Raw genomic sequence first — 14,249 nt, 5'->3', positions numbered from 1 at the left:
ATATATTTAATAAATTATATATTTAACACACATAAATATATCATGAAACATTTCATACATGAACATAAATGTTACACTGTCGTGGTTCCCAGTCTCTGTGCTGAGGCACCCAGGACACCACAGTGAAACCACAGAGCTTCACAGCGTATATTAATTTTCAGGGGACAATACGCGATCTACGACTTTTAAGATCCGGGGACTTAACAACCTACCCAGGTATTTAGTTTTGTCTCAGGACACTGAAAAATTTGTGGAGACACTACGGGTGTTATGATCTGAGAGAGTTTGTGAAACTCAGCTATCTAGGTTTCTAAAAATACAATGGCCACCCAGGTTCTTACAATGCAACTCAGGAATAGAGCACTTAAATACCGTGGAAGCCCTCTGATATTCCATCCCTAATTATATCACTTGCACCTGCCCACCCTTCCAGAACTGACTACTGGTCTGAATTTTTGCATTTACAATTCGCTTGCTTATCTTTATAGTTTTTATTGCAGTTGTCTGTGTTCTTACAATATATATGCAGATATGTATATTGTTTAGATTTGCATGTCAACTTACATCACATTTTTCATTGAATGTTACCTGATATCCTGGCTAATTTTCCTACCTCTTAGTTGATCTTCTTGCCATTGCATGTACTTTTTTAGTATTTGATCAGGTCTCTTCACTGCTCAACAATCTTCAGGGACTCCCTGTCCACTACTGAATCAATTCCCTTGACATTCTCTGCTTCACCAAGTCCCTTAATTTCTCTGAGTCCCAGCTTCCTTACCTGTAAAATAGGAATGACAATATCCATCTTACAGTATTGTTTTTAAGGATCAAGCAAGACAACCCTGTAACATGCATACCATGGGGCCTGACACATAGTAGGAAACACAGTATATTGGAGCTCTTATTATTCTTATTGTTTTTATTACTGCTCCCTAAGCTGTTATTTTTTTCATGATGATTATTACTCCTCCATGAACTTTTCCCTTAGACAGAGCACAGTGCCTGAACATAGTGAATGTTCAGGAAATATTTGTTGAATGTGAAATAAACTGATCTCCATCAACTCACGTGCAAGTTGGTAATGCCCAGGGAAGGAACTCTCATTAATGGGTCTTTGAAGAACCCCCAAAGGGAGGTCAATATTGCCTATTTTGGAAGGAGTGGGGAGGACATTGATACTTTCTCTTGCTAAGGAGAGTAAATAAGATGTAATGGGGTCTCTAAAACATTTTATAGCAGTGTATGGGCATGGGCTTGGTCTGAGCTGCTCCCAGCTGGCTTTTATCAAGCGTTGGCTGCCCTCAAAGCAGAACCGCCTGCTCAGGAAGACGGCAGGATTCGCTGGGGCCCCAGCTGGAGGAAGGGAACCCATTCCTCTGATGTGCACAGTTGTCTCAAGCCTGGAACCCATTCCGTGCTCAGATGCCAAAAAACTATTTTGGATCCTGTAGAGCTGGCAGGAGTCCCTGGTATGCCATGTCTCTGTGTGTGAACTGCTTGACACTTGCTTCTTCTGTTGGGGCTATTTCAAAGAAGATGGAAGAAATTAATGGCTATAAATGACTAAGGCCCTTGAGTTATGGTTTTATTTATGCATAATTTTGACAGGTTGTCTCCTTATTGAGAAGTGGCATGTTTCTTATCTTTTGAGAAAGATTATTCTCACTAATCTGAGAAGGGATGCCATGCATGATGCTGGAAAAGGACAATATGTAATCTGTCTTAGCAAAAACACACTCCCAGAAGCCTGTGGTCCCAGCAGAACCACTTCATCTTTAATTTGCTGTGTTTTCTCAGTAGGTTCTCATTCCTGCCTCTCCATTACCACTGCCCGATCTTCAAACTTGCAAAAGAAAGTCACCATTTGATCTCTAGAAGTGTCATGTTTCAAAACTACGCATGTACTAAAAAGCAGAAAACCTTGCATACATGTGCAATTATGTCAACTTAAGTGCACATTTATGTGAATATATTCTATACGTAAAGTCAAAAAAAAAAAAAAAGCATAGTGTTCTATGATAAGAAATGCATATTGATTACCCCAAACAATGACTAAAGTTTATCTATCTTCTGCCTTGGATAGCACAGAGTGACTTATCAAATGTCAATGGTTACACTAACATTTACTTTAGCAGAGAGATAATTACAAGGGCTGAAAAGCCTATTGAAACCATCAGCGTGTCCACACATCAGCTGGTTTCCATCCAAACCAGTTTATAATCTAAAGCAGGAATGTCTTTACTTTAGATGCAACTGAGGTCGTAACCTTTTGCTTCTTGTTCTTAACCAGGTTCCGTGGCTGTAGTGACTCCAGCCAAGTTTCACATTGCTTCTGGACGTTTGGATGTGGCTCTGCTGCTAATGTTGGCAGGGTGAGTGGGAGAGCTGACCACTGGCTCTAGTTGCAATTTCCACCTGTGAAAAATGTTTCTAGGGAGGTAGATATGAGAGGTCAAATGGATTGTGAATGACATTTGTATAGCCAAGTTCCTAAGATCCTGAAGGAGCAATAGGAAGGCTCTCTTTACTTTTGTGAATTTGCTTTGAAAGTCAAGGTAACTCATAGGATAACCCTTTTTTGGAGATTTTAGTTACAAAGTTGTGATTTGATATTAAAAATTTAGATACATTAGATGATTTGAAACTTTTTTGTTGACCTTTGTGAAAAGAAAAACAAATATCGCTCAGGTGTGCTTCACTGTGTACTAAAAGGTAAACAGCTGCGTGCAGACTCAATGATTTTTCCCCGGTGACACTCATTCTGAATGAGGTGCTTTGTCTTAATTTTAGATAGAACTGAAACTCTTAATTAAATAACTAATTGCTTATAGCAACTGGTCAACTTCCTCTTTAAAGAAAATATTTTTGGAAAATGATCTTTTTGTGTCTAGAAATCCTTTGTAAAACAATTACTCTTATTCACCCACCACATAATCTCCACATTTCTTAAAGTAATTTTCTTAAAAGCCTACTTAGAACACTTACATATATTTGCTCTCCTATCATGTGAAGCTTCAGGTTTGAACTTTGGTACTTTCAACCAAGCCTCACTTACCAGAACAAGTGGGTGGCAGTTCCACCCTTCCTTTTTCCCCATTACTTCATTCATTTGTTTGTCTGACATTTATTTAGGTTCTCCTGGCTTGTAAGCACCATGCGAGACCTTGCAGATTTCAAAATGAAAAAGACCCTCAATGAAGGGGGTGGCTATGTAAGCAAGTCATTGCAGTAGAGTTAGATGTTTGCCACCAGAGAGGCACCCAGAAGAAGCACTGACCCCCTTGACTGACGGAGTCAGAAAAATCTCCATGAAAAGATGATATTTGAGCTCAAACCTGTACTAGTTTGCCAAGCCAAAGAGAAGGAGGAAAGGGCTTTGAGGTTAAAGAAATATTGGCGTAAAAATGCAGGGTTGATATGAGATGTACTTGGTGATGCAAGATGGGGAGTGGTAATTCATAGAACATATGCACACTCACACACATATAATTAAATGCCTACTATATACCAAGCACTGGACAGACAAGTGTGTTTTTCATTCATTATCTTGTTTCATTTTCATGAAGATATATTTTGTCTCACTCTGTTGCCCAGGCAGGAGTGCAGTGGCGCGATCTCTGCTCACTGCAAGCTCCGTCCTCTGGGTTCACGCCATTCTGCTGCCTCAGCCTCCCGTGTAGCTGGGACTATAGGTGCCCGCCACCACGCCCGGCTAATTTTTTTTTTGGTATTTTTAGTAGAGACTGGGTTTCACCATGTTAGCCAGGATGGTTTTGATCTCCTAACCTCGTGATCCGCCCGTCTCGGCCTCCCAAAGTGCTGGGATTACAGGTAGGATATTTTTTTAAATCATCACTTTACAAATGAAAAAAAGGTATCATTGTCACTGCTTTACAGATGGTGCTCCCTGTGATTCAGGGATTTACCCATGGCCCTAGAGCTCATCAGATGTCACTAGCATCAAATCCTTTGCTCTTGATGATTGTCTAAGCAGGTTCATGCAAGGTACTTAGGGTCCTTCCGTGCCATGTAGAGACTTTGATCTTCATCCTGTTGGCAATGGGACACCATCAACATGTTTCCAACAGGGCAATGAAGCACTCCGGCTAAGTTTTGAAATATAATGATATGGCAGGAATGTGAAGGAAGGGCTAGAACAAGAAGACACAAGAGACAGGAAAAATAATTAAGAGGGCATGAAAATAGTCTAGGCAAGAAATAGCAAGGACCTGAAACAAGGAATGGGTGATAGAGCAGCAAAGATGGATTTGAGAGACAATTCAGAAATAAAATGGAAAGGACAGAGGAGCCCTGGGGCACGAATTACCCGAGCTCTTTGTTACAAGCCACAGAACCTATGTATTCAAGTCAGTTTTAAAAGAAAATGAACTTGCTAAGTGATCTGAGGGAATGTATAGAATCTTTGGGAGAGCCAGAGAATCAGTTTTGGAAGTGTCGGGGTTAAAAGAAGGGCCAGAATTACATGGAACTGCTCTTGATGGAGACCCTGCCGCTGCCTTCACTGGGCTTTGGAACTGGTGCCCAGGTATGCATTTCTTTCTGCAGTTATAACAGATTAACACACACGTAGGAGATTAAAACAATACCATATATTCTCTTACAGTTCTGGAGGGCAGAAGTTCAAAATGGGCCTTGCTGGGCTAAAATCGAGGTGTGGCAGGGTTGCTTTCCTTTCTAGAGGTTCTAGGGGAGTGTGATTTTCCTCGCCTTTTCCAACTTCCGGAGGCCACCTGCATCCTTGGCTCATGGCCCCTCCTCCATCTTCACAGCCAGCAGTGTGGCTTCAAATCTTTCTCTCTTACTTCTGCTTTCATTACCGTGTCTCTTCCTCTCCCTCTGCTTCCATCATCACATCACCTTCTCTGATTCTGAACCTCCCACCTCATCCCTTATAAGAACCCTTGTGATTACATTGAGCTCACCCAGATAATCCAAGACCATCTCTCCATCTCAAGATCCTTAACTTGATCCCATCTGCAAAATCCCCTCTGCCATGTGAGTTAATGCGTTCATATTCAGGTTCCAACAATTGAGACATTGACATCTTTGGGAGCTCATTATTCTTCCACACAGTACTGTAGCTTATCTCTCAAACTCTGGTCTCAGGGACCTCCTTGAAGGACCTCACCTCTCTTTGTCTCTGAAATGCTGGCTGTCACTGCTGCATCCACCCTCACCAGAATGTCTGCAGCCCCGGCCTGCTGCTTCATGTCCATAGATTCCAAATCGGAGTCTTACATAGTTGTGTGTGATCAGGGTGTCTGGATCGTATGCCCAAACCTCAGCTACAAGAGTGGCCCAGAGAACAAGTTTTGACTTCTTCCTTAGGAGCAAGCAGGCTCATGATGCTGGGAGGTGGTTGGGGCGGGGTGGGGGGCCGGTGTTCAAAAGTTGATAGGGGCCAGGCACAGTGGCTCATGCCTGTAACCCCAACACTTTAGGAGACTGAGGCAGGAGGGTTACTTGAGCCCAGGAGTTCAAGATTAGCCTGGGCAACAGAGTGAGACCACATCTCTACAAAAAAATTAAAAAAAAAAAAAATAGCCGAGCATGGTGGTGCACCTGTAGTCCCAGCTTACTCCTGAGGCTGAGGCAGGAGGATCACTTGAGCCTGGGAGGTTGAGACTCCAGTAAGCTATGATCTCAACATTGCACTCCAGCCTGGGTGACAGAGTGAGATTCCATCTCAAGAAACAAAAGTTAATAGGTGGCCAAAAGCATGACGAATAGCTGCAAAACCTAGCCAAACCTCGGGTCATACCATGAGTTCTGTTGCCAGTTCCACGCTTAGGAGGAATGTAAGCAAACTGGAGCCAGGACAGAGATGGCAGGGATGATGCGGGAGCCTGACATTGTGAGTCCAGGGTGTTCATAGACTGGAGGACATAAGGACAGTTTTAAAAGACACATGATTGAGGTTTCCTAATGAGCGAGAGCTTGCACATGGAAGAGAACTTGGACCTGTCTTGTGTGTCTCCAGCGTTCAACATTAGGACTCTGTAGAGGGTGACATGGTAACAGGGTGCTTCATTTCTCAGTTGCATGATCCAAAGACCGATGGATTGCTCCAACAGGCAAGAAGCTTGCTGCCATTTAAAGTACTGAGGCAGAAGCAGGATGACATGTTGGGGCACAAAGAGGGGAGTCAAATAGCAGAGGAGATTGCAATAGATGGCTTCTAAGTTTATTATTCTGTTCTTATCCAGTAACCAGGTTATTGGTGGGGAAGGTACTAAGGGCCAAATCACAACTTCACATGAAAGTAACTTTTTTTTTTAATTTTATTTTTGAGATGGAGTCTCACTGTGTCACCCAGGCTGGAGTGCAGTGGCGCAATCTTGGCTCACTGCAACCTCCAACTTCCAGGATCAAGAGATTCTGCTGCCTCAGCCTCCCGAGTAGGTAGAATTACAGGCATCTGCCACCACACCAAGCTAATTTTTTGTATTTTTAGTAGAGACAGAGTTTACTATGTTGGCCAGTCTGGTCTTGAACTCCTGACCTCAGGTGACGCACCCACCTTGGCCTCCCAAAGTGCTGGGATTACAGGCGTGAGCCACCGTGCCCAGCCCAAAAGTAACATTTTAAAGGAGAAAACGCTTGATGCATTCTTTTAAATCTTGCCTTTTATTTTCTGATTCCTATTCTTTCCTCTTTTTTTAAACAGTAAGTAACATTTTTAAACACTGTAGTTTGTTCCCACTCTGACTCCGGAGTCTGGTTTTTCTCTCGGGCCTGCCGCTGTGTTGGAGGACTTGACATGCCTTTTGTGTTCTGTAATGTCTTCCTCTGAACAACAGGCCTGTAAAGACTGATCCCCAGTGATTATGCCAAATGTTTTTGGAGAGAAGTGGATGAATTTATACAGGAACTAAGTGATTCAAATCTGCTTTCCTTTTCTATATATGCAATTCTCTGTCTGCATTCCAACTGTTGGCACAGAAGCCCTGGTCCACTGCCCTGGTTTATCACCTTCACACAGAGATGGGGGTTGCAGGCATAGGGGCTGCACATCGGGGCCACACATCGGGACCATGTTGACCTGCTTCTTTCCAAACTGCTCCATGGGTTATGCGTTTACATACACCCACAGACTGCGTTTGGGAAGGTTACTTTTCAACACTGTGAATCTAATGCACAGAATGACACACGTTTTTAAGTTAAAAGTCAAGATGTTTTTGCTTGGATTTAACCTAACCTTCTTTTGTTTTAATCCAAACTCCATGTTGCTTGATATGATACAGACTTCCTGAGTGACCCAGGCATCATTAGTAACAGACACTTTGGCCTTTTTATCCTTTTTCTATTTTTCTGTAAAAAGGGAAAAGCAATTTCTGTTCATCTGTGAAGCACCATAATGAATAGATTTGCAGATTAGATGATACAATTTCTGAAACTGCCATGGATCTCATGTTTAAAGGACAGTGTGTGGGTGTGTGTGTGCACAAGTGTGTGTGTGGGATGATGGTGAGGATAGGGAGTGGGGGTATGGCAAGCTTCAAGAATTTTAAAAATATTCTTAGTGTTTTGTTAACCTTCTCTTACCAACCTTCACATCAAATTTTTGAAAATCACGTGGTATACTTATAGGCGTTTGTTTTGTTTTTCTTTATTCTTAGAAAGCATTCTTTCTGGATTGTTTTGTTTTAGTCCTGAGTAGGTAACTATGCTGCATGAGGATAAAGTGGTTTTTCATGAGCAGGTGTTGCAATCAAATACAATTCTCAACAAAAGATGCTCTGACAGATATTCACAACATGAGTAATCCAGCCTGCGTGATGATTAGCTAGAAATGCTAAGCAGCAGTTTCCATAAATGACTATAATTAGTCATCTTTTAACACAGCTAAGCCAACTCACAGTGCCTCTTCTTAGAAGTTCTCTAGAATCTATAAATATAATGTTCAGCATTTCCCCAACATCATGTTCAGTCTGAGTCTCCCCGCAATGTGTCCTCTTCTTTGCTTTTCCTTCCTCACTCCCCACTCCTTTTCTCCTTCCTCCACTCATCCCTCCCCTGCAGACTGTCCCGCCCAGACATTGCTTTTCACCCTCAATTCTTCTCTCTTTCCCATTAAAAGAAAGTAAGTTTGCATCTGATTCTCCCCGAGCCCCATGGCGAGCATTCCACAAACCCATGTCCTTTTTCTTAAAGACTCCATATAGGACATCCCAGCTGTCCCTGCTCCCCAGTCCTGCTGGGATCCGCTGGGAATCCAGGTGGTCATTGGCTAGCTGGGATGGGAGAAGGGTGCTGGGAACTACACCGGATGTTCCTTTCCTATGATGCCTATACTCTAGTGGGGGAAGGGTAAGGCTGGGCAAGGGGTGGAGAATGGATAGAGGGACCGGCTGGTCAGGAGGCCTAGCTCCCAGCAGAGCATTAACCCCATAGCTCTGATCCCTCATCCAGGACAGTAAGGATGGTTGGGCAAGTGGCCTGAGCTCTTATAATGCACCTGCTACATATAATGCATCCAGACCTGAAGCAAGACAGCCATGACAGCCATTCCCATTCCCAATTACATGCATGTTCAAAATACTTAAAGGCTGAATGTTAAAAGAGAGAGGATAAAGCTACTGAGCATTTGAAGTAGAGCCTGGAGCAGTAATGGGACAGCACTGTGACTCCCTCGCAGTGCAAGAGTGTCGTCTCCTCCTCCCTACCTAGTCTGGCATGCTTTCATTCTTTTCACTTGCTCTCCTCCCAACCCTACACACACACACACACACACACACACACACACACTCAGACACCTTCCATCCCTGCAGGCTACATGTCAGAGGCAGTCACCGGGCTTCGAAAACAACAAGTTTCTGAAACTTAAGGAGGTAGAATGGGAACTTTTTCCACCATGCCCTCTGTTTACTGACGCCAGCTCTCCAGCCACTATACTCCCTTCCCCAACCCCACTACCTCCATCGGACTCCCTGAGTCTGAAGGCACAGGATAGTTAAAAGGAGCCTTCATCCCTGCGACTCTACTCTCTTCTCCTCAAAGAAGTGACAGGCAAGGTAGGGCATTCTCACTGTCTCAACAATATAATTTGCACATGCCCTGGCCCTGTGTCCTTCAGTAGTGATGTCTTCCCTCCCTGAAGTGCCCTGGGATTCTCCTTTGTCACTAACTGGCTTCCTTTCCTGGCATGGAGCACCTGACCGTGTTCTACTTGTCTCTTTTACTGGCAAACTATATCTGCCAAGTTGGCTGGCTTTTGCCTTAGGGGTCAGGAGAGGGAGCAATCAGATCAGAAGAGGGACAGGAGCATCAGCCACCTAAAGAAGTAATGGTAGCAACAATGAGACTGTTTAATCTTTCTAATTGCCAATACCTTCAATACAGTATCTGATATTCATTCAGTAGTTATCAAGGGTCACTTCTGTGCAGCCACTGTTCTGGATTCTGGGAATACAGAGGGAAAAGGACAAAGTGCCTGACCTCATCTAGCTTTCATTCTAATGGAGTAGGAAGGCAATAGACACATAAACGTATACTAGAAAGCCAGCTAGTCAGGAGCATGCTTATCGTTGTTTTTTGGTTACCCAGAATCTGAACCTCCATCTTATGTCTGAGATTCCCTACCTCATAGAATCTGGTGGATAAGCAGAGCCCATGGTCCATTACATAGCAATCGAAAATGCCTTATAGTGGTTTTATTAGCCTCCCTTGTAGAAGGAGCCAAGGCCTGTGGCCAAGGCTCCACCAGCCAGACACCCTGGCCCACAATCTGAGTTAACCAATGACTCAAGGACAAAGAGACTGCAGAAAGCCCTCATAGGTGATGGCAGCAGCTGCAGAAAGATGGGGATTCCAGGGGTGCTGGTGACAGCGGGTTGCAGCAGTGTTAGTGCCTGGGACAGTAGCATTGGTGACATAACCAGTGGCAGCTAGGGCAGCAGAGATTCCACCAATTGGTGCAATGCGTGCACTTTTCTTGGCTATAAACCACTAAACCTTCCCAAACATTCCTGGAGCTGTCAAAGTCTACAGATAAATCCTCCTTCTACTTAAACCCACCAGAGTTTCCTGTGCTCTCATCTAAGAACTGAACACAAAGAGTAACAAGTGCTCAATCAAAAGCAAAGCCAAACAGAGGGATGGAGAGTGATGAGAGGCTACCTTAGGTAGGTGACCAAACTCAGCCTCTCCGTGGATATGGCTTTTAAGTCTCTCCAGAAAGCCGGAGAGCAAGGTGACCTGAAGACTGAGGGAAAGAACTCCAGAGAGAGGACACAGTGCAAAGGCTGGGCGGTGACAAGCTGAGGGGCTGACGAACACCAAGAAGGCCAGTGTGGCCCGAGCTGAGACAGAAGCTAAGTCAGAAGGACAAGCCAGGACCACAGCCAGTGAGGCTGGTTAGATCGTCGTGTGGAGTCTGAGTGTCATGCTGCATGTGAGGGAAGCCCCAGCTGGTTTTAAGCAAGGCGACTGGTCGTTGAAAAGATCACCCCGACTGCTGTCAGGAGAATTGTCTGTAGCAGGACAGGAGTGGAAGCAGAAAGATCAGAGACTCTTGCAGAGGTCCAGGAGCCAGTAGTATGGCTCTGATCTCCCTAGGCCGAGGGCGTTTGAGTGGTGGTGGTGGGAAGAAGAAAGAGGAGGGAAGGTGGAGCTGAGAAGCCTTGCTGTGGGTTAGATGTGGGGTGTGAAGGAAAGAGACGGTTCGGGACTGAGCCGTTTTCTGAGACAGGGAAGATGAAGAGAAAGGCAAGCTGGCGGGAGGAGAAGTCAGGATCAAGAGTTTAGCTTTAGATCTAGTGAGTGGGAAACACTGAGATGGAGTGGAGACAGAGCCTGCAGGGGGATGTAAGGACCTGGATGAGTTGGGGCGAGGCGGGCGCTGGAACTAAATGTGTGGGATTCCTCAGCACAGGGAGGAAATGTATAGCCATGAAAGTCAATATGCTCACTCAGACGAGAGTGTGGTTTGAGAAGGGGGTTCAGGACAGAGTGCTGGGGAACCAGGAATGAAGAGATCACAACGAGGAAGAGAATCCAGCTAGGGAACTGCAGGGCGGGAGGAAGAACACGGACTGCGGCGTCCTGGAAGCCAAGGAAAGAAAACAGGGGCCTTGGCAATGACCCTGTGGACTTCCAGAGGATGCTTGTATCAAGCAGGTAAAGGGACTGGGCTCCCAGAGGCTGGGCCACCCCATTTCAGTGCATGGGCCGGTGCCTCTTTAGAAGAGGAAGCCCCTGGATTCCAGAACGTGCTGGCTCCACCCAAGGCAGACAGCAGTGAGGCCACACACTATTCCCGGCCCCCTTCTCTCTGAAAAGAGCCCTTTGTAACTTCTTTGAGAAGGAAACACCTCCGTCAGGGGAGGAACATTATTTGCTTCCTGTTAGAACAGACTTTTACTTAGGATCAAGCTCCGTGCCAGCCCCATGCCCACAGGGAGCAATAAGGGAAAGAGGAGGGAGGGGGCCGCAGATACTCACTTGTGGGGGCTGGTTTCGCAGGAAGGGCTCTGCAGAGCTTGAAGAGGGGTGGGCCGCAGGCCCACAGCCACAGTCTCTCTCAGCTAGAAACCCCCTCCCTCCTCTGCCAGTCTGTCCTCCCCAGGCTCCGTTTGAAAGGCCTGGGAGGTAAGGAGAAGGCTGGTCAGCCTGGATGCTTAGTGGTTGGTTTAACACTTTCATGCCTGCCAGCCCTTTCCCAGGAAGACTACAGCCAGTCATTCATTCACTGAAAAGCGCTTTGCCAAGCACCTACTCTGTGCTAGGTCTGTGCCCGGCATGGGGACATAGTATTAGAAAAAAAAAAATCAGACTTATCCCCCATCCCCACTGAGCTTGCAGTCTAGTGGGATAAATTAAACAAATCACGCAAACACCTCTACAGCCACAAATGTGATAAGGCTCTAAGTGAATATCGCACATGATGGTGGCCCTGCTGAAGGCCAGGCAGAGGTTCCTTCCTGAGGAGGGACTTCTCTGAATCTCCAGAGGCCAATAGAATCTGTAACAGGAGGAGAGAGAGTCAGGGTTCTAGAATCTGCCCACTATGCTTTTAAAAGCTGACTCATCTCTGTTATGCCATGGCTGCGATGTTTTAGTTTCCCCAAAGCCCAGAGCACATCGTGGAGCATGGAAGTGTGTCACTGAGAAGCCGAATGTGGCCCCGGAGCCGCTGGTGTGGAGGGTGTGTTCTGCTCTTAGGGCAGCAGCAACAGGTGCCATGAGAGGCTCAGAGCTTTGGAAGCAGAAATGGCAATACTCGACATCGTCAGCAAATATTTGGGAGTCTTTTGTTAAAAGAAGAGCGGAATAAATATCTATGTCTCTCATAAAACCCAAAGGAAAGTTCCCAGATAGGTGTCTTTAGGGCTATGACCATCTCTGCAGCTTCACTATACTGAGTTAAGTCGGTAGAGCATCTGTAACCCTAGACATGTGCATCCACAACCTCCACGCACACACACAAGGACACTCCCATAGAGGACAGGCAGTGCGGACAGTTAGGGGAGGATGGATGGTGGAGGCCGCTTCAATTCACTTCAGTGCTTTGGATTCAAGTGTTTTTCTGTTTCATTATCTGGGTAGCTGATTATTAAGCTAAACACTCCTTTTACGGTTGAAAATCCATTAGTCCCTTTTCTTGCATGAATCTAATTCACCAAAGCCTATTAAAGTGCTTTTGAACCAATGAGGAAATTTAATGCTCAAGTATTTTATTCTGAATTCCAGTTTTCCTTGTGTTATGATTTTATCAATAAAAGGTTGGGTTGATTGTACGGTAAAGATGAAAAAAGGCATATTTGGAAAGAACATGACAATTCTCAAGGTATTTATACTACTTTACTGTATTTGATCCTTACAACTGTCATATCAGTTAGGCAAGAAATATTTCAGTTTTACAAACGAGAAAACTTCTGTCCTGAGACATTAAGTGATGTACTCAAAGGTCACATAATAATTTGTTTTGTTTTTATCTTCCCCACCATACTCCTCTATACCACCTTCAGGACTCTGGAAGTCAGATATATGTGAGTTTTTTGTCAACTAAATTCATAGTTATCTTAATATTCATCTCTTGCTAAAATTAAGGTGCAGAAATAAAATCTGTCTAATAGACAAATCCATCGTTTGTCTGGATAATCAAATTTTACTATATTTTGTTTTAATCCTGAGAATGAAATTTTACAAATAGCTCAGGAGATTTTCCCTAGAGTTCCAAGTAAAATGTGTGTGGATCATTTACACATTCTGCTTAATCACATGACAGTTCCAAATTTTTAATTTCAACCCTTCATTACAATGAAAATTTTTGCTTTTTTTTTTTTCACCTGCTCTTTGTTTTGTTTTTCAATGGCTAAGGAAAGGAGAGGGGTGTGGGAAAATCTGTCTCTTTTGACAATCACCAGCGCCATCTACTGTCAAGAAATGAAATCGTGACGCATTGTTACGTCAATGAACATTAGGGCTTAATGAGGGAAAGACAATTTTATACCCCAGTACTTACTGATAAATATAGGTTCATGTACACATATTTTTATCTTATATTATTGTATTCTATCAGCAGCTTATAGGGAGAATAAAATGAACTTAATATATAATCATTTATGTAATTCTTAAGAGCACTAACTTTGGAAGAGGATAAAAATCGGGTGAATTTCAGCTAAACCACTTAATAGCCACGTGATTTCTCTTACCCTCAGTCTTTTCATCTGCAAAATATGAACAATTATACTGAGAAGGTTGTTGATTAAATAATATATGTAAAGTTTACCCCAAAGCTAGCAGATCAAGGCCTCTATTGTTATATGACATTTATGGAGCACACGCTAGATATCAGCCTCTGCCGGGGGCTTGCTTCATAGCAATCCTGTGAGCTGGAGAGGCTCTGAGCTAGCAAGTACTGTGTCCAAGATTATGCAACTAAATGAGAAGCATTTTTAAGTCCAATTTTCCATCTGATTTCAAAGTTGTTATCGTTTCTGCTGTCTCACAGAGCATGGCTATGAATCCCCTTCTGATACATATCTGTGAATGTTCACTTTAGGCCCACTGGTGAAGATCTGCTTTTCATATATTTATATGGGTTCCAGCCTTTGTGGTCTGATGTGTGTAGCTCATTGTAGGGATGTGCCAAGTTTGCCTAACCATGCTATATTTAAGAAAGTAACCTCAGGAAGACTCAAAGGATTTTACATGCAACCCTGATCATAACCCAAGATGAAAAGGATGATAAACCTTTTCATCTTGGGTTATGATTTACAGCCCTC

At 44.1% G+C, this 14,249-nt stretch overlaps 1 long non-coding RNA gene across 1 annotated transcript in view; it reads right to left on the bottom strand.

Annotated features, from left to right (window-relative positions):
• LOC105551912 overlaps window positions 1–11,583 on the bottom strand; it is a 58,782-nt gene extending 47,199 nt beyond the window's left edge. The window contains exons 1-2 of the long non-coding RNA XR_001007919.1: window positions 11,464–11,583; window positions 614–778 (exon numbers count right to left, since the gene is read on the bottom strand). This is a non-coding gene — a long non-coding RNA (uncharacterized LOC105551912). The remainder of the gene's footprint in view (window positions 1–613; window positions 779–11,463) is intronic.
• Window positions 11,584–14,249: the final 2,666 nt, after the last annotated feature.

This window comes from Mandrillus leucophaeus, unplaced genomic scaffold, assembly GCF_000951045.1.
Source record: "Mandrillus leucophaeus isolate KB7577 unplaced genomic scaffold, Mleu.le_1.0 Scaffold538, whole genome shotgun sequence".
In the NCBI taxonomy this organism is placed as follows: Eukaryota; Metazoa; Chordata; class Mammalia; order Primates; family Cercopithecidae; genus Mandrillus; species Mandrillus leucophaeus.
This window is presented reverse-complemented; position numbering and strand designations above follow the sequence as displayed.